We start from the raw sequence: 23,465 nt of genomic DNA on the forward strand, positions 1-23,465 counted from the left end.
TGTTGGTCAAAATAAACAATGTAAAAGCCCATCAGAGACAAGCCTATATAGTCTAACAAAGTTAGGCTTATTAACTTGCTGAAACAAGGGAGACCACACACCAGAGGAACTGGGGGAGTCTAACTAAAATAAAATGGAAGAGACAGGGATAGCATAGGATTTGGTGAGGTATAGGTAAGAATTAAGCAGGTTCATCAGTAGATGAATGCATAATAATGATGTGGTACATAATACAATAGAATATTACTGAACCATAAAAAAGAAATTGTGCCATTTGTGATGATACGGATGGATCTAGACAGTAGTGCTAACTGAAATAAGTCAGACAAAGATAAAAACTATGTGATTTCATGTATATGTGGAATCTAAAAAAAAACAAATGAATAAAACTGAAAAAGATTCATACACTCTGAGAACAGACTGGTGGTTGCCATAGGGCAGGGGCAGAGGTGATGGGTGAAATAGGTGATGGGGAAAATTAGTGAGGATGTTTGATATCTTGATCTGGATGATAGTTACGTGAGTATATACATATGTCAAAATTCATCAAGCTACATGCTAAAATATGTATATTTTATTGTATGTACTAAATATAAAAGGAAAAATTAAAAAGGAAAAAGAGAGGGGAAATCAAAGAATTAAACAGGCTCAGGCTGGGACTATGAAGCAGACTACAAGGTTTTATATCCTTGAAAACAATAAAGTTAAATAAATGTGGAATGTTATATCTGAAAACCCCTATTTGAAGCTCTATACCTGGACTGGAAAAGTATCTAAATGATGCACATGGTTCAGCTCATCCAAGCAGGAGTGGGATGTTTCATTCTTAATGATAAGATTTCAAACAATAAAGCTTCTTAAAGTTTATTTTAGGGAACAAGGTTTGTCATCTTACGTCCTTTCATTAATCAATAAAAACAATGGATATTCACAATGGATATCTCTATGTGTTGAAATTCTGCTCAACAATAACATTCAGACTGAAGACTTCTACTACCTCCCCTGAGGTGTTACTCAATTTCCGCTTGGTTGGGTTAAAGACCTCTTATTTTTACCAACAAATAGTATAGGCTTTGCCTGTTTTAATCATGTACCAGACCCCATTACTAAACGTTTATTTTTGTGTCATTTCATTTGATCCTCCAAACAAACCATTGAGATTGTTAGAGAGAAAATGGGTACTTAGAAATCAACATGTCTGTGGAATTTTTTTTTCCATTATTACATTTGCTTTCATTCTGTTTTATGTTTTAGCTTTTTTCTTTTCCTCTCCCAGTTTTTGAGGCATCAACACTCTCTTCTTCTGTGTGACCACTGCATGCTTCTTGGGTGGCTGACTCTTAATAAACCTGGAACTGAGGTTACACAGGCTTGTAACACACTTCCGTGATAACAAGTAAACTGGAACGTGCACGTTCATTGGGGTGTTCTGTCACCCCAAATTTGGGGGGAATCGCTTGGGCAGCACGTGGGCAGATGACGTGGCTGGGTTGGGGTGTGCGAACGCCGTCTACCAAGATTCTGGTTGAGGTTCTCAACTAAGACCCAGCGACCGTCGCTCTCTACCGCGGAGGCGGGACTTCCTTTATCCCAAAAGGGGAACTTCCTGCCAAAACCGGAAGCTTTTCTGCGGGGCGGCACGCAGGAGGGAAGCCGCTCAGACCACTACCGCTCGCCGCGGACAGGTGAGCTGCAGGGGGCTGGGGCGCTGAGGCTTCTGAACGTTTCTAGCTGGCTTGTGCCTATGCGTGCTTTCGGTGTTTTCCTTTCTTAGACACTTCCAAGGTTGCCCAAGCCGGGCGTTTCCTGCGCCTTGCGGCTTTGAAGGACGTAGTGGTGGGCTGGCGAGCGGGCGGGGTCCCAGGCGTGGGCCGGAGGCGGGCGAGATGATTGGCAGCGTCACCCTGCACTTTCAGAGAAGCCTTTCTGGCTTCTCACTTTGGAAGAAGTAAAATTGCTACAGGGGCTTGATGTCAGGTTAGAGAGCCGTGACCTTCCAAATCAGCATTTGTGATGAAGGAGAAATAACGCTAAGTAGGTGGAGAACATTTAACATTTTCCCATAGCGTTTACTACCAACAAGGGGACTATTCTAAGTTGTGGGTGGATCCAAATGAGGGTTTGTTTGACATCAGCAGTCCCGTGGGGAAGGCAGGTTTTATAAATACCAAGCTGTTAGAGAACGACAGAAGGGCTAGAATTTGAGGGAGCATATAACTGTGAATGTCTGGTTCGCTGCTGCCCCTTTCAGCCAGTACACGGAGAAAGAGTGCCGAGTAGAGAAAGATCTTTATTCAAGAAGCTGGCAGGTTGGAAGACGGGAGGACTGTGGTCCTAAAGGCCCATCTTCATTCAGGGTTGATTTTATACTCCTTTTATGTTAGGAAAAGGGAGAGTAGGAGGTGACAGGTGAATGCAGACATCGTGGCATCAGTGAAGGTCTGAGGAGGTTGTGAGACTCTCCATCCTTGGTCATTTGACTCCTGCCAGCCTAGATCCAGTCATGATGTTCCTACAAATCCTTGAAAAGACAATTATTTTGTCTTATCTCTGAAGCTGTGAGCAAAATTGTTAACAAGTCTGTGTGCAGAGCTGCAGCTACAATTGCAAATATAAAAAGGAGTGTGATTAAGGGACTTGGGGTAACTTTCAGTTCCTGTCCTTGGTTTGTTTTTGGATTATTTCTATTTCTGAACTCCAGGAACAAAACAGACAATGCTGCCCTGTCCATCTGGTTGTTATCTTGTTTCTGGAAGCTCATAAGGAGCTAGAGATCAGCTTTTAACAACTTCAGGCCATGTTACAAATCCCCCACTGCCAGTTGTTCATCCCACATTCTTGTGAGGTTTGGGGTACAGACTTGATCTGGCTAATTCTGAAGAAGAGTGTTGTGCAAAGGAATGGAACATTCTGACTTGTGGGAAAAAGGGGCTTGAGGATTTTGGGAAAGGGGCTGTTCACCTGAATTTAATCTAAAGCATAAACAACCCCAGTTTTATACAGTGAAGGATAAAATTGTACAGAGTAAAGAAAAAAAAATACCATAATAAGGACAGTGACTATGATCTGAAGGCTAGATTATATTATTCCCTTTTTAATGTCCTGGACAATGCATTATTGCCACCTTCGGAGGTCATCGATAGCCTCCAAAAACTGTTAACATTTCAGGAGCATAGTTAATGTCATTTCTGTCCAAGGTAGGGAGTCCTCTCTTCTTTCATGTTGCCCCCAGGAATGAATAACCATGAAAGCATGTCAGTATTCCATATAAATGTCAACCAGTTTCCCTTTTGAGAGAAATAGGGTCTGGGTGAGGGCTATTAATTCAGCTTTTTGTGCAGAAGTTCAGGGTAGAAGGGTGCCTGCCTCTAGAGTGTCATGTAAGGTTACCACCGTGTATCTGCATGTCTCTTACCTGATCCATTGTAACTGCTGTCATCAGTGAAGAGTTCTAATTCTGGATCCTCTGGAGGCTGGTCACTGAGATTGGGTCTGCTGGCATAGACCATGTCTGTGATTTGGCATGTAAGATGGGTTCCCCATCTCTTACAGGAAACAGCGTTGCTAGACTTAGGGTAGGAGAAACTTTAAGTTTGACATTCAGAGTGTTTAGCACGACGGCCTAGCAATTTTCCATCTGTCCTGATATTAACCAGTAAATCCCTGTCTGTTCTAGTACAGTATCTGATGGGGCACATATACAGTGGTGGGCTGGCCCCAAATAAACTTTTCTGCTTCTTGGAAGAGGTCACAGGTGGCTGGCACAGCTTGGAGTCATGGTAGCCATCCTTTTACAGTCTGGTCCAGTTGTTTAGAAAAATAAGCTAACGGGTGAGGTGTTAGTCTTCTGTGTTAAGACTCCCAGACTTGTGCCCTTTTTTTTCGTGTTCATAGAGGCAGAAAGGCTTACTCATATCAGGCAATCCTAAGGCCAGGTCCTCAATGCACTGGGTTTTAACAGTTGTCAAATTCCTGTTGGCACTCTGTAGTCTACTCTGGAGGCTGTCTTCAGAACTTCATATAAGGGCTTAACTATGGATCCAAAGTTGGGAATCCATATCTGGCAGAAACCAGCCATGCCCAGAAACCCTCACAGTTGTTGCAGCTCTTGAGTTGATTCAAATAAGCAGCAGCTCTTTTTCTGTCTGGCAGCAGTTGTCTTTGGACTTTAGAAGCAGCAAATCCCAAGTAGGTGACTTTTTGTTTACAAATACAGGCCCTTTTCTGTGATGCTTTATATCCACAGTCAGCCAAATAGTTATGCAGTGTTAGACACAGTTCATAGGTAGAACTAGGGTGTTAAAAGGAGAGCAGCAGGGCTGAATCAGTCCACTGTTTAGGAATCTTGATTGGCTTAGCATTCTTCGTTCTTGCTGGGAATCCTGTTGACTGTACATCAGGCCTTATCTCCTCTATAGATCTTGGGTGGCAGTAATTCTGGATTGGGTGGGACTGTGTCTAGGATGGCCATTTGTAGCCTCAAAGATTGTTCCAGTGGAACCTGAATCTCTAGTTGCCCTTGTGCAAAGGTGGCTTGAGCATTTAATTTCAATAACAAATCTCAGCCCAAGAGCTGATCAATGGGTCATTCTGCCCAGCAGTACAGAAAACTATGTTTTAAGGTTATGTCTCCCATATGACATTCTAAGGATTGTAAGGACTAGCTTTGCACATTTCCTGACACCCAGTGACTATATTGGAGGCATTTAGTCTTTTTTACCAATTTAGTATTCAACACTGAGCGGCATCAGTATCTATCAAAAAGTCAAATTATATTCAGCCATAAAAATAAAAGAAACCTGAATATACAGTGGGGAAAAGACAGCCTCTTCAACCACTGGTTTTGGCAAAACTGGACAGCTACATGCAAGAGAATGAAACTGGATTATTGTGTAACTCCATACCCAAAAGTAAACTTGAAATGGATCAAAGACCTGAATGAAACCATTAAACTCTTAGAAGAAAACATAGGCAAAAATCTCTTGAATATAAACATGAGCAACTTTTTCCTCAACACATCCCTTCAGGCAAAGGAAACAAAATAAAAAACGAACAAATGGAACTACATCAAACTAAAAAGTCTCTGTACAGCAAAGGACACCATTAGCAGAACAAAAAGTCATCCTATAGTATGGGAGAATATATTTGTAAATGGCATATCTGACAAAGGGTTAACATCCAAAATATTTAAAGAACTCACATGCCTCAACACCCAAAAAACAAATAACCCAATTAAAATATGGGCAGAGTAGCTGAACAGACACTTCTGCAAAGAAGAAATTCGATGGCCAACAAGCACATGAAAAGATGCTCCAGATAGCTAATCATCAGGGAAATGTAAATTAAAACCACAGTGAGATATTACCTCATACCAGTTAGGATGGGCAACATCCAAATGACAAGAAACAACAAATGCTGGCAAGGATGTGGAAAAAGGGGAACCCTCCTACAGTGTTGGTGGGAATGTAAATTATTTCAACCATTGTGGAAAGCAATATGGAGGTTCCTCAAAAAACTAAAAATAGAAGTACCATTTGACCCAGGAATTCCACCCCTAGGAATATGCCCAAAGAAAATAAGATCCCAGATTCAAAAGACATATGCATCCCTATGTTTATTGCAGCACTATCTACAGTAGCCAAGATACGGAAACAACCTAAGTATCCATCAGTAGATAAATGGATAAAGAAGAGTTGGTACATATACACAATGGAATATTATTCAGCCATAAAAAGAAAACAAATCCTACCATTTGCAACAACATGGATGAAACTAGAGGGTATTATACTCAATGAAATAAGCCAGGTGGAGAAAGACAAGTACCAAATGACTTCACTCATTTGTGGAGTATAAAAACAAAGCAAAACTGAAGGAACAAAAATACAGTAGACTCATAGATACTAGAAGGGACTAGTGGTTACTAAAGGGGAGGGATTGGTGGGGAGGGAGAAGGAGATTAAGGGGCACTATAATTCACAGTCACAATGCAGGTAGGTCACTGGGACAGTAGTGTGACTGGAGGCAGAGAATACAATTAATGACTATAATTGCTATGTGGACAGGGTGACCACAGTTGAGTGGGTAAGGACTTGATCGTATGGGTGAATGTTGAACCACTTTGTTGTGTATGTGAAACCATCATAAGATTGTATGTCAGTGATACTTTAATGAAAAAAAAAAAGTCAAATTAGTGGGCTCCCCACTGTCTGTTGTAACTGGGGCTCCTGTTGGGAAATACCGATAGGGTTCCTCACATCCTTTGAAACTCCTGTGCTCCTTCAAGCTTTGTTTTATTAATCACCATCCTCCTTTCATCTCCAGTAAGCATCATATTCATAAGAATTTGAATGTCAGCCAAGGAGGGATGATAAGTAGCAAAAACAGAAGAGAACAATTCTGACATCCTGATTGGATCTTTCATATAAGGTGGATTACAATTTTTTCAGTTAAAAATATTACAGGTGGAAAAAGTGCTGTGCATCCAGATGAATTTTGCAGGCTGACCCTGTACATTAATTCCTTTTGGATATTATCTTAAAGGAAATTGCCCTGCTTGGGGGAGGGCATTGTCTGAATTGAGTTCCCTGATGGGTATGGGAAGGTGAAATCTACCCAGTTGCATCCATAAGTTCCTTCTGCCTTCCAAGTCCCACACTCAAGGACAGAGGAGCATTAGGCATTGGCGGAAGGGGTACCGCTGGCAGGACTGTTGGAAGGGTGACTGGAGGCATTGCTGGTGGCCTAGGGTTTAAGCGTGGGTGAGAATTGATTTATCTTTGGACTATTATCTTCCTCAGTTCACTCAGTCCCATGTTATTAATTCTTGTGCTTGTATTACTTCTTAATACACAAAGATACAGATACAGGAAAATAGACACTAATGAACCAGTTCCAGACAGATTCTGAGTGAAGCCTCAGAACTGTTCCTCCATAAGTGAGTACTCCATACAGATGGCCTCATTTCCTCCTCCAGAAGAGACCCAGACAGGGAGGAAAGAAGTTCCTGTGAGTGTTCCCCAGCCTGGTACCCTACTTAACAAATAGTCAATTGATTTACCCAGGGGGCAGTTTCTCACTCAACACGTATGGTAAGGGACAGCTAGCACTGGACTGGGAGAGACAAAGGGGCAGTCCCTTCAGGAAGTAAGGGTCCTGGTGGTCACAAAAGTGCTTATCCATTTGTCTTTCTGATTCCAAGGTCAGCTTGTTATAGCAGAATTGCATGTCCCTTTGTGGTCACCAGAATCTTAACTGTAAATGTTTGGTTCCACTGTCACCTGATTCAGCCAGTGCACTGAGAGACAGTGTTAAGCAGAGAAAGAGCTTTATTCAACAAGCTGGCAGGTTGAAAGATGGGAGGACTGTTGTCCTAAAGGCCCATCTTCATTCAGGGTTGATTTCAAGCTCCTTTTATGTTAGGGAAAGGGAGAGTAGGAGGTGACAGGTGAATGCAGACATCTTGGCATCAGTGAGGGTCTGAGGAGGTCGTGAGACTCCCCATCTTTGGTCAGTTGACTCCTGCCAGTACAGGTCCAGTCATGATGTTCCTACAAATCCTTGATAGGACAGTCTTTTTGTCTTATCTCTGAGGCTGTGAGCAAAATGGTTAACAAGTCTATGTGTAGAGCTCCAGCCATTCTTGCAAATCTAAAAGGGAGTTTGATGAAGGCACTTGGGGTAACTTTCAGTTTTTCACCTTGATTTGTCTTTGGACTATTGCTATCTCTAAACTCCAGGAACAAAACAGATAGTGCTGCTGTGTCCATCTGATTGTCCTCAAGGAGCTAGAGACCAGCTTTTAACTCCTTCAGGCCCAGTTACAAGCAGACTTATCTTTTATCTGATACTAATATAGTCTTGGCTGCTGTCATTTCATATTTGTCTCACCTTTCCCCATCATTTTAGTCCTAACTTTTCTGTATGCTTTTATAAACAGCATATTGCTAGGGATTTAAAAAAGAGTTCACAATGACAAGCTCTGCCTTTTGACTGGCAGGTTTATGTACTGACATTCCTTGTCACTACTGAGATATTTGTGCAGGCCAAAATCTTTATAGAGTCATCCTTGAGTCTTCTTTTTCACGATGTGCATATAATCTATCAGCACATTCTACGAGCTCTGCCTTCAGAATCTATCCGTACTCCCAAACCCTTCTCACCACCTCTCATCATAGTTACAGTCATCTCTTGCCTGGATTACTGCAGTAGCTGCCTAACTAGTCTGCCTTTTTTTCAGTCTGCTTCCATTACAGCATCTAAAAAGAAATCAGATTATCTCCCTCCTCTCAAAAAAATCCTCCAGGGACTAGCCATTTCACTCAGAGAAGAGTCAAACTCTCTAGTCTTTAGATCCCCAAGTTCCTGTGTGATCTGGTCCTGCTTTACCCCTTATCTCATCTCTTGCTGCTTTCCCTTCTGTTCTACCAACCTCAGGATATTTGCATTTGGTGTTCCTTTGCCTGGATGCTCTCTCTGCACATATCCACATGCTTGTAGTTCCTTACGTCCCTCATACTTTTTGAGTATTACCTTCTTAGTGAGGCCTTCCCTAACATACCTTCCCTGACATCTGTGTTGTACTCTCTGTCCTTGTGCTTATCATAATATGATGGGCCATGTGCTTTATTCATTTATCCAGTTTCCTATGTTTACCCCACTAGAGTAGAAGTTTCAGGAGGGCAGGTATTTTTCTGTGTTTTGTGTATTGCTGTATCCCTAGTGCCCAAAATGATACCTGGCTTTTAGTCGGTCTTCATAATATAATTGTTGAAATAACAGATTTGGACTCTTTCTAACATTTTATACCTTGTATATTCTATGCTTTTGTTTTTCTTCCTTTCTTTTTCCTGGATTGATGTTTTTTTCCTTCACTTTTTCCCTTCTACTTGTTCAGAAGATGTACTACCCTATATATTCTATTTCTGTTCTTACAGTGGCTAACCTTTTAATTTTAATTTTATTGTGCATACTTAATTGAATCTAATTCAATCTTAATCGGCTCTTAAGCCGGCAGAGCAATATTGTTTTTAACTTTCGGTTACTGATTTTAAGCAGACTTCCTGAATCATCTCAATACTTAATTATTTTTGAAAGATGTAAATGTTCAAATAAATCATCAAACTAGTAGCTTTTACTATTTTCTGGTGGTTTTGATTTTTTTTCCTTTTTGATTTATTGAAGTTAATTTGTCATATATTTTAATAGAATATATATCATATACTTAGCACTTCAAAGTTTATTTTTAAAAAGTATGTGATACTTTCCCTACCTTAGCATTTTGCTGGGAAATGTACAAGAGAGTTTATTAGAAAACAATTGTATAGACATACTATTAAGCGTGAAATGAATATTACCTAAAAAGTAGGTAGGGACTTTTTAGGTAATAAAAAGAGAAAGGGGAAACATCACAGCTTTGCCAATTATTAGAAGTGGTTGGAATGAATTTGTAGAGGATTGATTTGGTAAGATTTGGTGGTATTTGAAAGTGTGTAGAGGAAGGGCACGAACTTACTGGATCATTAATTAATTTTATTCTCATAAAAATTGTGGGTTTGTTGTAGATTCAAGTTACTGGTGTTTTAGAAAGAAGACATGCCAACAGCCTCTTTGGAGTAACCTACAACTTTTTAGAGGAGCTAGCTACTGGAAATGATGTGAGACAATTCAGTATGTGAGGGCAGAGGCCCTACTGTGAGGATGTAGGACAGCTTGCCCACAGACTTCGACATATAGCACGAAGTGCACAAAATGACAGCAGGACATCATGCTTAGTGAAATAAGTCAGTCACTCAAAGACATACAGTGTGTGATACCATTTATATGAGATATCTAGAGTAGTCAAGTTTATGGAAACATAAGGTAGGAGCTCGGGAGAGAGTGATATGGGGAGATGTTTAATAATGAGTATTGAGTTTTCGTTTTGCAAGAGGAACAAGTTTTGGTGATTGGTTGCCCAACAGTGTGTGCAGTGCTACCGAACTGCAGTTAAAAATGATCATGATCATAGATTTTATGTTGTGTATTTTATCACAATTCAAAAGAAATTTAAAAAGGACAGCTGATGGATATGTTTAAAAGGGCTAAATATTTGGAAATTGTTACATTTTGGGTGGTAATTTAAAAGCAAATGCCCTTAGATATTGAAAGGTATTCCCACATTCTGTATCTAGTCTCTCAGAATGAACCTTCAATCAGTGAAACCCTCTTAAATTTCCCTGCCAAGAAAGCTGCTTCTCTCATTCTTTGCTGCCCATTCCAAACAGCCTAACCAGGGTGTGGTTTCCACATGGAGACTTCCTTCCTCTTAACCCACATGGTTCTCCTCCATCACTGAATTTAATCCTTGCATTCCTAATCTTAGTTCTTAATTTTTTGCTGTTAGCTGTCTCTCCCAGTTAGACTGTAAGTTTCTTATAGGAGCATGTCTTCTATTTCCTCATGTTGTTTGTAACAGAAAGGGTAATGAATGTAAGAACTCACAGCTTATTAATACCTGAGCCAGGATTACCACCTAGAGCTCCTAAGTCTCACTTAAGTGTGTTTCCCATTTATGTTGAGCTTTCTACTTGATAAGTGGTCAGTGTGATCTTGGTATAATTTTGAACAAGCATCAGGAAAAGGGTTAGGAAAATGCATTTAGAAAGACAATAGAATTCATACTGAAAAATCTTTTTTCTAATATTAATTCACAAAGTGCCAGTATTTTTTACCTTTTCTGTTTGTTGTGCATCTTTTTGGATCTCTTGATGGCTGAAGAAGATAAGAAATGTAACTGATACTGGAATCCATACCTACTGTGAACAGTAGGTTTACTGTGATGAAATTTCCCCATGTCAGCTACTGGTATTCTGGATTGTAATATATTTCTTTGGTTTTATGGAATATTTCCCCTTATATAAATGTAGAATCTAATTTATGATCTTAATGATCTTTATGATCTTAATGGTTAACATTTACTGCGTTTTTATGCTGAGTACTTCTACACATAATAACCAATTTGTCACAACAGCCCTATAAAGTAGGTCTTAATATTATCTATATTTTACAGATGAGCAAACAGACACAGAGAGGTTAAATCATCCAGTGTCCCATAGCTAGCATGTAGTAGGAGAGGTAGAATTTTTGTCCTACCAACTGACTGCATATAATGTTCATATAACATAAAATAGGAGTTAAATTCTTATGTATCTTTCCAGGATTCTTTCAGTTCAGGAGGAAAAACCCAACTCAAAACTGATGTCAACAAAAGAAGGATTTTAGTGGTTCATTTAACTGGGCTGATTTTAAGACATGGACGGATCAACTCTGCTTTCCTGTTTGGCCTTATTTTCAGACGAATTTTTCCATATAGTGGCAGGGGTGCCCCTTAACTGTTCTTCATTTAAGTGGTCCTTTTGTTCTAAGGTCTTGGGAAGGAGAGAGACGGATCCTCTCTTCAAGGGCCCATGTCATTTCCTAAAAGATGGGCTCTGCATGGGTTAGGATCTTCACATGTGGATCAATTGCTCTATGCAAGGAAACAGAAGCAAGCACTCATCAGATTGTCCATCCTGGGCCATGTGTCCAAACCTATAGTGTGTGAGTAGCAGCGCACAAGGCAGAGAAAGTCAGGAAATAGGTGAAACACTTTTGGTAGTACAAATGGAATCTTGTTCTTTGTTGAGGTGCCTTTACCAAGTTAAGATTCTTCCACCCTTAAAAAGTAAGTTATTTTTAGAAGAAGTCTTAGAATTAAAGAAAAATTTTGAACTGATATTGTATAAGTAAGAAAAGGAAAATGCAAGCACTTTGTATAATTTAGTTTAAATAATTTGCTTTTTTGTTAGTGCTGGAAACTGAACACCAAACTCCTCTCATGTCCTCCAGTTTTCTTAATTGATTCTTTAAGATAAAGGTCCCTCTAGCAGTCTGATTAAGTGAACTCCTTAGAATGTTTTTAACCACACAAAATACTTAGGACTTCAGATGAAATCAGTTATGTGAAAATAAGCTATCAAATACTTAAAAAATGTTACACAAGAGTATGTATGATTACTAATATGTTAAATGACAAAATCTAGTGACAGGTCTAATAAATATAATTTTGAACTAATGAGGCATGTAAAGTATATTTTGAGATATCTGTAATAGCTGTAATGTGATATTAAATATTTGTGATATCAGGTACTGCTAATTCAGGTGATTTTTTTTTTTTTTGCCTATGTTTATAATTTAGGAAAATGCTAAATTTCAGTGAGAAGTTGGTGAAAATTTTGAGTTAGAAGATACCTTGAGAGTCCATGGACCTTGGCTCTGTAATCAGCCTCGTATTCCAGCTTTCTGATGAGAATGAGGTCCCACTCTGCTCTTGTGGGTTGCCTCTGATCCCATCTCATGACTGGTATTATGTTTCTTTGACCACGCTTCCTAGACACAACCTTTGGGTTTCTGAGAAACATCTATGTGGATTGTTTGTTATTATGCTCTCCTTCCTTTTTGGGAGAGCTATCTGTTTTCTTGAATCCATTGATACGATATATTAGTGTTGACCCCTCTCCAGTCTGAATTTTTGGTGGTCATGACTTAACCACAGAGATCTATTTCTTCCCATCTTCTATGTAAGCATATGAAATAACTCAGATCCTGGCCTATCTTCTCCTTTCTTACCTTCCCAGATAATGATCAGCTCCATTCCAAAGTATTCTGCCTCTCATAGGAATTGGGAAAAATAATTTCCAATAGGAATCAAGAAAACATGGTTTGAGAAGAAGTGATACTAAAATTTTATAAAGAAGAAAACCCTGTGTAAGAAGCTTTTAAAATTAGATGCCATTGAGAAGAAAGAGTGTGATATATAATCAAAATAGTGGAGGAAATAACCAGATGATTTTAGGAAGAAATGTTGTGGCAATTTCAGTACTTGTACTCGTAGTCTTCAGTTTCTACTCCAGGAAATACATGCTGTACTGTGAGTATCAGAAACATTTGTTAGGATAGGCTCATTATTGGAATGAGCGTACATCAGGAAGATGCACACACACACACACACACACACACACACACACACACACACACACTTGGCACCAATAGTAGTGGCATTTGGGTGGAAAGCAAAGTGACAATAAAAGGAATAAGTAGATGTTTATAGATAATGCTATAGATCATTTGATAAGATTTATAAGAAGAATAAGGTTGTTGCTCTCCTAATGCAGAGTATAAAAGTCACACAAAAAGAAGGTGGACTTGTGATGGAAGATTTCAACTACTTTAAATTCTGCTAGAGGCCCATTTTTTTTCCTCTGGAAAAGATTGAATTTTTTTTTGGATTAGGTAAGTTGCTAGGGCAAAACAAAATGAGACAAAAGATTCTTTTGGTTTGAATTCTCATCAACAAGGAGAAAGAAATAGGCCAAGTGGAAGAGCCTGATGTATTGTGAGAAAAGAAACTTCTATTTTTGAGTCTTCCCAAATGAATAAAATGTTGAATATAATCAAACTGCTTCCTTAGGGCATTAGAAAAGTAATTTTTGAGAAATAGAGAAGAAATGCCATACTCTTAATGATTCAGTGTCCCAATTAAAGCTGAAGCAAATAAAAGCTCTATAGAACTTAAAATATTGGGAATTAAATTTCAGATAATTTTTTAAATTGTGGTAAAACACAGATAATATAAAATTTGCCATCTTAACCATTTTTAAGTGTACAGTTCAGTAGTATTAAGTAGATTCACATTGTTGTGCAACTAAAACCACCATCTGTCTGCACAATTCATTTTGCAGAACCGAATGAAACTCCATAGCCATTAACAGTAACTCCCCATATCCCCCTCCCCACAGCCACTGTGACCACCATTCTATTTTCTATCTCTGTGAACTTGAGTACTCTAGGTGCCTCTTTTAAATGGGATCATACAGTCTGTCGTTTTGTGACTGTCTTATTTCATGTAGCATAACGTCCTTGGGGTTCATCCATGTTGTCATATGTGGCAGAATTTCCTTTCTTTTTAAGGTTGAATAATGTTCCATTGTATAGCTACACCACATTTTGCTTAGCCACTCATCCATCAGTGGATGTTTGTGTTGTTTCTCCCTTTTGGCTATTTGTGACTAATACTTCTTTGAACATGGGTGTACACATATCTGCTTGCATCCTTCCTTTCAGTTATTTTCAAATTATTTTGAGGAATTATGTAGCTGTCTTATGATTGAGACCATATAGGAAACAGTTTAGAAATGGAATAAAGATCAATAAAACAATGGGAAAATAGACAAAGGATGTGAACAGGTAGTTCACAGAAAAGGAAATCAAGATGAATGGATGCTTAGCTTTCCTCATAAAAGAAAATGCAAATAAAATGCATATTTTACTTATCAGACTGACAAGTCACAAAAAGTTGGGTAATATTCTGTGGGGCAAGGTTGTCAGGATACAGGGGCTTATGCACTACTGATGGGACTGTAAATTGGTACAGCCACAGAAAAGGTACATTTTGACATGAGTGCTCAAAGTTAAAAAAGCACCTATCGAAAAGATGGTGGCCTGAGTAGAGCAGCGGAAATCTCCTCCCAAAATCACATATATTTTTGAAAAAACAACAAATACAACTCTTCCTAAAAGAGAGACCAGAAAACACAGGACAACAGCCAGACTACATCCACACCTGCGAGAAACCAGCGCCTCGCGACAGGGGTAAGATATAAGAATTCAAACTAAAAATCATAAACATGCTGACGGAGCTGTAGAGAAATATACAAGAGCTAAGGGATGACGTCCGGAGGGAGGTTACAGAAGTGAAACAATCTCTGCAAGGATTTATAAACAGAATGGATAAGATGAAAGAGGCCATTGATGGAATAGAGACCAGAGAACAGGGACGCATAGAAGCTGATGCAGAGAGAGATAAAAGGATCTCCAGGAATGAAACAATATTAAGAGAACTGTGTGACCAATCCAAAAGGAACAATATCTGCATTATAGGGGTACCAGGATAAGAAGAGAGAGAAAAAGGGATAGAAAGTGTCTTTGAAGAAATAATTGCTGAGAACTTCCCCAAACTGGGGGAGGAAATAGTTGCTCAGACTATGGAATCACACAGAACTCCCAACAGAAGGGACTCAAAGAGGACAACACCAAGACACAATAATTAAAATGGCAAAGATCAAGGACAAGGACAGAGTATTAAAGGCAGCCAGAGAGAGAAAAAAGGTCACCTTTTCAGGCTATCATCCATCAGGCTATCATCACACTTCTCAACAGAAACCTTACAGGCCAGAAGAGAACGGCATGATATATTTAATGCAATGAAACAGAAGGGCCTTGAACCAAGGATACTGTATCTAGCACGATTATCATTTAAATACGAAGGAGGGATTAAGCAATTCCCAGACAAGCAAAAGTTGAGGGAATTTGCCTCCCACAAACCACCTCTCCAGGGTATTTTAGAGGGACTGCTCTAGATGGGAGCACTCCTAAAAAGAGCACAGAACAAAACACCCAACATATGAAGAATTGAGGAGGAATAAGAAGGTAGAGAAATAATCATCACACTGCATTTATAATAGCTCAATCAGCAAGTTAAGTTAGACAATAAGGTAGTAAAGAAGCTAACCTTGAACCTTTGGTAACCACGAATCTAAAGCCTGCAATGGTAATAAGTATATATCTGTCAATAATCACCCTAAATGTAAATGGACTGAATGCACCAATCAAAAGACACAGAGTAATAGAATGGATAAAAAAGCCAGACCCATCTATATGCTGCTTACAAGAGACTCACCTCAAACCCAAAGACATGCACAGATTAAAAGTCAAAGGATAGAAAAAGATATTTCATGCCAACAACAGGGAGAAAAAAGCAGGTGTTGCAATACTAGTATCAGACAAAATAGACTTCAAAACAAAGAAAATAGCAAGATTTAAAGAAGGACACTACATAATGATAAAGGTCTCAGTCCAACAAGAGGATATAACCATTATAAACATATATGCACCCAATACAGGAGCACCAATATATGTGAAACAAATACTAACAGAATTAAAGGAGGAAATAGAATGCAATGCATTTATTTAAGGAGACTTCAACACACCACTCACTCCAAAGGACAGATCCAACAGACAGAAAATAAGTAAGGACACAGAGGCACTGAAAAACACACTAGAACAGATGGACCTAATAGACATCTATAGAACTCTACATCCAAAAGCAACAGGATAAACATTCTTCTCAAGTGCACATGGAACATTCTCAAGAATAGACCATATACTAGGCCACAAAAAGAGCCTCAGTAAATTCCAAAAGATTGAAATCCTACCAACCAACTTTTCAGACCACAAAGGTATAAAACTAGAAATAAATTGTACAAAGAAAGCAAAAAGGCTCACAAACGCATGGAGGCCTAACAACATGCTCCTAAATAATCAATGGATCAACAACCAAATTAAAATGGAAATCCAGCAATATATGGAAACAAATGACAGCAACAACACAAAGCCCCAACTTCTGTGGCCTGCAGCAAAAGCAGTCTTAAGAGGAAAGTATATAGCAATCCAGGCACATGTAAAGAAGGAAGAACAATCCCAAATGAATATAGTCTAATGTCAGAATTATCGAAATTGGAAAAAGAAGAACAAATGAGGCCTAAGGCCAGCAGACAGAGGTACATAATGAAGATCAGAGAAGAAATAAATAAAATTGAGAAGAATAAAACAATAGAAAAAAATCAATGAAACCAAGAGCAGGTTCTTCGAGAAAATAAACAAAATAGATAAGCCTCTAGCCAGACTTATGAAGAGAAGAATTATTAAGCCAGACTTATTAAGACTTATCAACAGAATCAGAAATGAGAAAGGAAAAATCACAACGGATCCCACAGAAATACAAAGAATTATTAGAGAATACTATGAAAACCTATATGCTAAGAAGCTGGAAAACTTAGGAGAAATGGACAACTTCCTAGAAAAATACAACCTTCCAAGACTGACCCAGACAGAAACAGAAAATCTAAACAGACCAATTACCAGCAACAAAATTGAATCAGTAATCAAAAAACTACCCGAGTAAAAAACCCCCAGGTCAGATGGATTTACCTCGGAATTTTATCAGACATATAGAGAAGACATAATACCCATTCTCCTTAAAGTTTTCCAAAAAATAGAAGAGGAGGGACTACTCCCAAACTCATTCTATGAAGCCATCATCACCCTAATACCAAAACCAGGCAAAGACCCCACCAAAAAAGAAAACTACAGACCAATATCCCTGATGAACGTAGATGCAAAAATACTCAACAAAATATTAGCACACCAAATTCAAAAATACATCAAGACGATCATACACCATGACCAAGTGGGATTCATCCCAGGGATGCAAGGATGGTACAACATTCGAAAATCCATCAACATCATCCACCACATCAACAAAAAGAAGGACAAAACCACATGATCATCTCCCTAGATGCTGAAAAAGCATTCGACAAAATTCAACATCCATTCATGATAAAAACTCTCAACAAAATGGACATAGAGGGCAAGTACCTCTACATAATAAAGGCCATATATGATATACCCACAGCTAACATCATATTGAACAGCGAGAGGCTGAAAGCTTTTCCTCTGAGATTGGGAACAAGACAGGGATGCCCACTCTCCCCACTGTTACTCAATGTAGTACTGGAGGTCCTAGCCACAGTCATTAGACAAAACAAAGAAATACAAGGAATCCAGATTGGTAAAGAAGAAGTCAAACTGTCACTATTTGCAGATGACATGATATTGTACATAAAAAACCCTAAACTCCACTCCAAAACTACTCAAACTAATATTGGAATTCAGCAAAGTTGCAGGATACAAAATTAACACACAGAAATCTGTGGCTTTCCTATACACTAACAAAGAACTAATAGAAAGAGAAATCAGGAAAACAATTCCATTCACAATAGCATCAAAAAGAATAAAATACCTAGGAATAAACCTAACCAAGGAAGTGAAAGACCTATACCCTGAAAACTACAAGACACTTTTAAGAGAAATTAAAGAGGACACTAACAAATAGAAACTCATCCTATGCTCCTGGCTAGGAAGAATTAATATCGTCAAAATGGCCATCCTGCCCAAAGCAATATACAGATTCGATGCAATTCCTATCAAATTACCAACGGCATTCTTCAATGAACTGGAACAAATAGTTGAAAAATTCATATGGAACCAGCAAAGACCCCGAATAGCCAAAGCAATCCTGAGAAGGAAGAATAAGGGGGGGGGATCTCGCTCCCTGACTTCAAGCTCTACTACAAAGCCACAGTAATCAAGACAATTTGGTACTGGCACAGGAACAGAGCCACAGACCAGTGGAACAGAATAGAGACTCCAAACATTAACCCAAACATATATGGTCAATTAATATATGATAAAGGAGTCATGGACATGCAATTGGGAAATGACAGTCTCTTCAACAGATGGTGCTTGCGAAACTGGACAGGTACATGTAAGAGAATGAAACTGGATCATTGTCTAACCCCATACACAAAAGTAAATTCGAAATGGATCAAAGACCTGAATGTAAGTCATGAAACCATAAAACTCTTAGAAAAAAACATAGGAAAAAATCTCATGGACATAAACATGAGTGACTTCTTCATGAACATATCTCCCTGGACAAGGGAAACAAGCAAAAATGAACAAGCGGGACTATATCAAGCTAAAAAGCTTCTGTACAGCAAAGGACACCATCAATAGAACAAAAAGGTATCCTACAGTATGGGAGAATATATTCATAAATGACACATCTGATAAAGGGCTGACATCCGAAATATATAAAGAGCTCACACACCTCAACAAACAAAAGGCAAATAATCCAATTAAAAAATGGGCAGAGGAGCTGAATAGACAGTTCTCCAAAGAAGAAATTCAGATGGCCAACAGACACATGAAAAGATGCTCCACATCGCTAGTCATCAGAGAAATGCAAATTAAAACCACAATGAGATATCACCCCACACCAGTAAGGATGGCTACCATCCAAAAGACAAACAACAACAAATGTTGGCGAGGTTGTGGAGAAAGGGGAACCCTCCTACACTGCTGGTGTGAATGTAAATTAGTTCAACCATTGTGGAAAGCAGTATGGAGGTTCCTCAAAAAGCTCAAAATAGAAATACCATTTGACCCAGGAATTCCACTTCTAGGAATTTACCCTAAGAATGCAGCACTCCAGTTTGAAAAAGACAGATGCACCCCTATGTTTATCGATGCACTATTTGCAATAGCCAAGATATGGAAGTAACCTAAATGTCCATCAGCAGATGAATAGATAAAGAAGGTGTGGTACATATACACAATGGAATATTACTCAGCCTTAAGAAAAAAACAGATCCTACCATTTGCAACGACATGGATGGAGCTAGAGGGCATTATTCTCAGTGAAATAAGCCAGGCAGAGAAAGACAAGTAGCAAATGATTTCACTCATATGTGGAGTGTAAGAACAAAGGAAAACTGAAGGAACAAAACAGCAGCCGAATCACAAAACCCAAGAATGGACTAATTGTTACCAAAGGGAAAGGGACTGGGGAGAATGGGTGGGAAGGGAGGGACAAGGGTGGGGAAAAAGAAAGGGGGCATTATGATTAGCATGTATATATAGTGGGGGGGGGGCACGGGGAGGGCTGTGCAACACAGAGAAGACAATTAGTGATTTTACAGCATCTTACTATGCTGATGGACAGTGACTGTGAACGGATATGTGGGGGGACTTGGTGAAGGGGGAAGCCTAGTAAACATAATGTTCTTCATGTAATTGTAGATTAATGATACAAAAATAATAATAAATTAATCAATAAATTTAAAAATCCAAAAAAAAATGCACCGATCCTTTGACTAAGTGATACCTATTTTGAGAATGTTTCCTACAGATATTTTTGCACAAGTGTAAAAAGATAAATGTGCTGGCTTAATCCTTGCCAGTATTGTTTATAATAGCAAAATTTAGGAAGTAACCTAATCCATCAGTTTGAGGACTGTTGAATAAATTATGGTGTATGTATACAAATACTATGCATCCATAAAAATTGAAAAGCTCCCGACATAGCTGTGGATAAATCTCTAGGATATATTACTGAGTGATGTAAAGAATAGAACCACATGAATAGTATGCTCTCATTTGTATGAAGAATGAAGAAAAATGTTTTCTTGTATAAACATAAAGTAAGTATGGAAATACAGTTGAGGAAATACAGTTGATTACCCTTGAAAAATATGGGTTTGAACTGTGCAGGTCCACTTTACACAAAGTTTTTTCAATAAATGTGTTGGAAAATTTTTTGGAGAATTGCAATACTTTGAGAAATTTCCATTTCTATAGCTTACTTTATTGTAAGATTACAGTATATACTACATATAACATACAAGATATGGGTTAATTGACTGTCATTGGTAAAAGTTCTGGTCAAAGTAGGCTGTTAGTAATTAAGCCTTTGGAAAGTCAACAGTTACATGTGGATTTTGAACTGCATGGGGGAGTCGTCAGTGCCACTAACTCCCACATTGTTCAAGGGCCAAGTGTATTTATAAGATGCTAAGAAAGCTGTTGCTAGTGGAAAGACATAATGAGTGGCAGCCATGGAAGGGGAACTTACAGTGTATTCACTTTTATACTTGTGGGTATCATCTATTCAGAAAATTAAGTGAGAAAGAAATGCAGAGAAAAATATAAAGGGGATTATAAATGGGAAAAGAGGCAGTTTTTAACCAATGACTTTTAGACACTTGAACAAACCTCTTGAGGAAAGTATCAGTCAGGTTGAGCCTCAAAATCAACTTGTGAAAAAAATGTGAAGACCAGAAAAGAAGCTTTTAGGATGGGTTTAGACTAACAAGTAGTACAAGAAAGTCTACTTGTTGGGTGTAGTGTTTTATTTTTTTTTAATTTATATCCTAAACATCTTCAAACATAGAAAAAAGGAAAGAAAAGTATAATGAGTAGTTCATGGAACCAAGATTCTGCCTACGCCTTGAACTTCTTGTAGGAATGGCACTCTATAGTGATTGTATTAGTCATCTGGGACTAGAACTTTGCTTGGGAACACAGGCTTAGCCCTATCGTGAATCAGCTTTCTCAGCTGCTTAGTATATCTAACTGTACTTGACCTTATTAAACATGGCTTCCCCATGCCTGCCCCTACCAGCCTACTGATTTTACTTTGAAATCGTCTGAACTGTTTTGACTTTCCCCATGAAGTTCAGGCTTTGGGATGGTTTCTCTCTTGTTTTTCAACCCTACCAGGCAGATGAGATATGAATCTTGGCCCCCTCCTGACTGTCCTGTCCACCCATATTTAAACAGTTGAAGTCCAGCCCCTCCTTGAAATACCAGTTTTCTCACAAGAATTGGGAAAAATGTTTTTATGGGAAACTAGAGAGTATGATTGAGAGAACCTAATTGTGAAACTTGAGAAGAGGTAAAAGTGCTCAGATTATTCTGTTTTATGAAAACAGCAGGTTAAATATGACACAGATGACTAGAGTAATAGAGGTAATATCTACTGTTTCTTTAACAAGCATAACATAAAGGTAGAGAAGTAATAATTTTAATGACCTCAGGAATGTGATTCTAACCCAAGAAGGTGTGATTAGCAGTGTATGTTTTTCTCTTTTTGTATGCATATTTTATACGGTAATATTATTAAAATAGAAAAATACTTTGGTAGTCCTGTAACTTGTGGTCATTTCAAAATCCTGGTCCTGCAGCCTTGTGAATTTTGTGTAATAGAAACTAAGCTTCATTTAGACAAAGCTGTGGGTGTGGATGTGAACCGTATCATGCCAGCAGGCCACACACAAGGCTGTTAAGCCCTAGTTAGTCTTGCAGATCTCTCTGCAGTCCCTGACACTGTTACTCCATTATTCTTACTGCCCTTGTGTTCCAAGACACCAGGAATCTGGTTGTCTTTTTTTTGTTTTTTTTTAAATCTCATTAACCTACAATGACATGAGGAATATTATGTTTACTAGACTCCCCCCATCACCAAGTTCCCCCCACATACCCCATTGCAGTCACTGTCCATCAGCGTACTAAGATGCTGTAGAATCACTACCTGTCCTCTCCGTGCTGTACAGCCTTCCCGTGCCCCCCACCCACACATGTCTGGTTGTCTTTTTATCCTTTCTGGCTTTTCCTGCTCTGACTTCTTCAGGATTTATTTCCTCTCCCTTTTAAATAGTCTATTTCCCCAGGGTTCTGTCATCAGTCCTCTTTTTTTTCCACCTGATACATGGTCGACACCATCTACTTTAATGATGTCAGTTTTAAATTGGGCTGATGACTCCCAAATATGTATTCCTACTGAAAACATCTTTTGAACTAAAGACCCACATCCATCACAACATTCTCTAGGCACCTCAAACTCACTATCTTCCCTCCCACACTTAAACCTCCCCTTACATTACTCATTTCAGTGTCTCATACCACCATCTACCCAAGCAAAAGCTCAAGAGTCCCCCTAGTTTTCTGTTTAGTATTTCTATCCAATTAATCACCAAACTGTGTTGATTCTAGCTCTTACCTTACTCTAAAATGCATACTCTTCTCTCAGGTCTAACTGGCCCTGGACTGTAAGTTCCTGAAGCAGGAATCATACGTAGTATGGATTACTATGAAGGGAGGTCTTAACACAGTAGCTAGCACATCACAGGGTTTTGTATGTGTTGAATGAATGGATGGAGGCTAAAGCCTTGGTTCAGGCTCCCAGTTTTTTTGTGAGTTAAAATAGTATTTCTCTAGCTGACTACTCTGCTTTTTACTTCCTTTCAACATATTGTCTACACTGCCACTGATGTGGTGTATCTAAAATACAACTTTATAGGTATTTTGAGTATGTATTTCTAAAAGATAAAGGCTTTTTAAAAGATCAGAGTTATTACACCATTATCACAACTACACATTTGACTTTAAAAAAAAATAAAGTTTTATTAGCCTTGTTGGAAACACTTATTTTTAAATTGAAAATATCTAGTCAGTGGTCAAATTTTCTCATAATTTATTTTAAAAATTATTTACAGTTTTTTAAAATTAGGATCCAAATAAGTTTATACGTTGCAATTGATGTGGCTCTTAAGTTTCTTTTATTCTCTTTGTTCTCCCTCCATCTCTTTGTTCTCCTTTCATTTGGTTTGTTGGAAAAACCCACTTGCTTGTGTTGTTGCATGCCCCCATTCTCTACTTTTTGGCTGGCTGCACACACTCGTGGTGTCATTTAACATAGTCTTCTGCTTTCCTGTGAAGTAGGCGTTGGGTCTAGTGATCATTCCTGGATAGATGATACTTTTCTCTCAGGTTCCTTTTAAGACCTTCTCTCTATTTTTAAGGTTCTGTATTTTTATTAGAGTTTCATTTTTCATTTTTTGTTCATTATATGCATTGCTTCCTGTATCTGTGGATTTGTGTTTTTTCCCTGGCATGAGTATAATGCCCATACTGCCCTTTTCCTTTCCCTT

General features: G+C 38.6%; 1 protein-coding gene across 5 annotated transcripts in view; it reads left to right on the top strand.

The window, feature by feature from the left end:
* The first annotated feature begins 1,581 nt into the window (after window positions 1–1,581).
* The window catches only part of TBCE (tubulin folding cofactor E), a 139,092-nt gene continuing 117,208 nt past the window's right edge, over window positions 1,582–23,465 (top strand). For 2 of the 5 annotated variants that reach the window (XM_057505739.1, XM_057505737.1), the window contains exon 1: window positions 12,215–12,348. The gene's annotated coding sequence lies outside the window, so the exon portion shown is untranslated. Of the gene's footprint in view, window positions 1,686–6,409; window positions 6,427–12,214; window positions 12,349–23,465 lie in introns of those variants that run through there. The other 3 variants (XM_036919293.2, XR_008998853.1, XM_036919292.2) reach the window with 3 other exon arrangements.

This window comes from Manis pentadactyla, chromosome 8 (assembly GCF_030020395.1).
Source record: "Manis pentadactyla isolate mManPen7 chromosome 8, mManPen7.hap1, whole genome shotgun sequence".
In the NCBI taxonomy this organism is placed as follows: Eukaryota; Metazoa; Chordata; class Mammalia; order Pholidota; family Manidae; genus Manis; species Manis pentadactyla.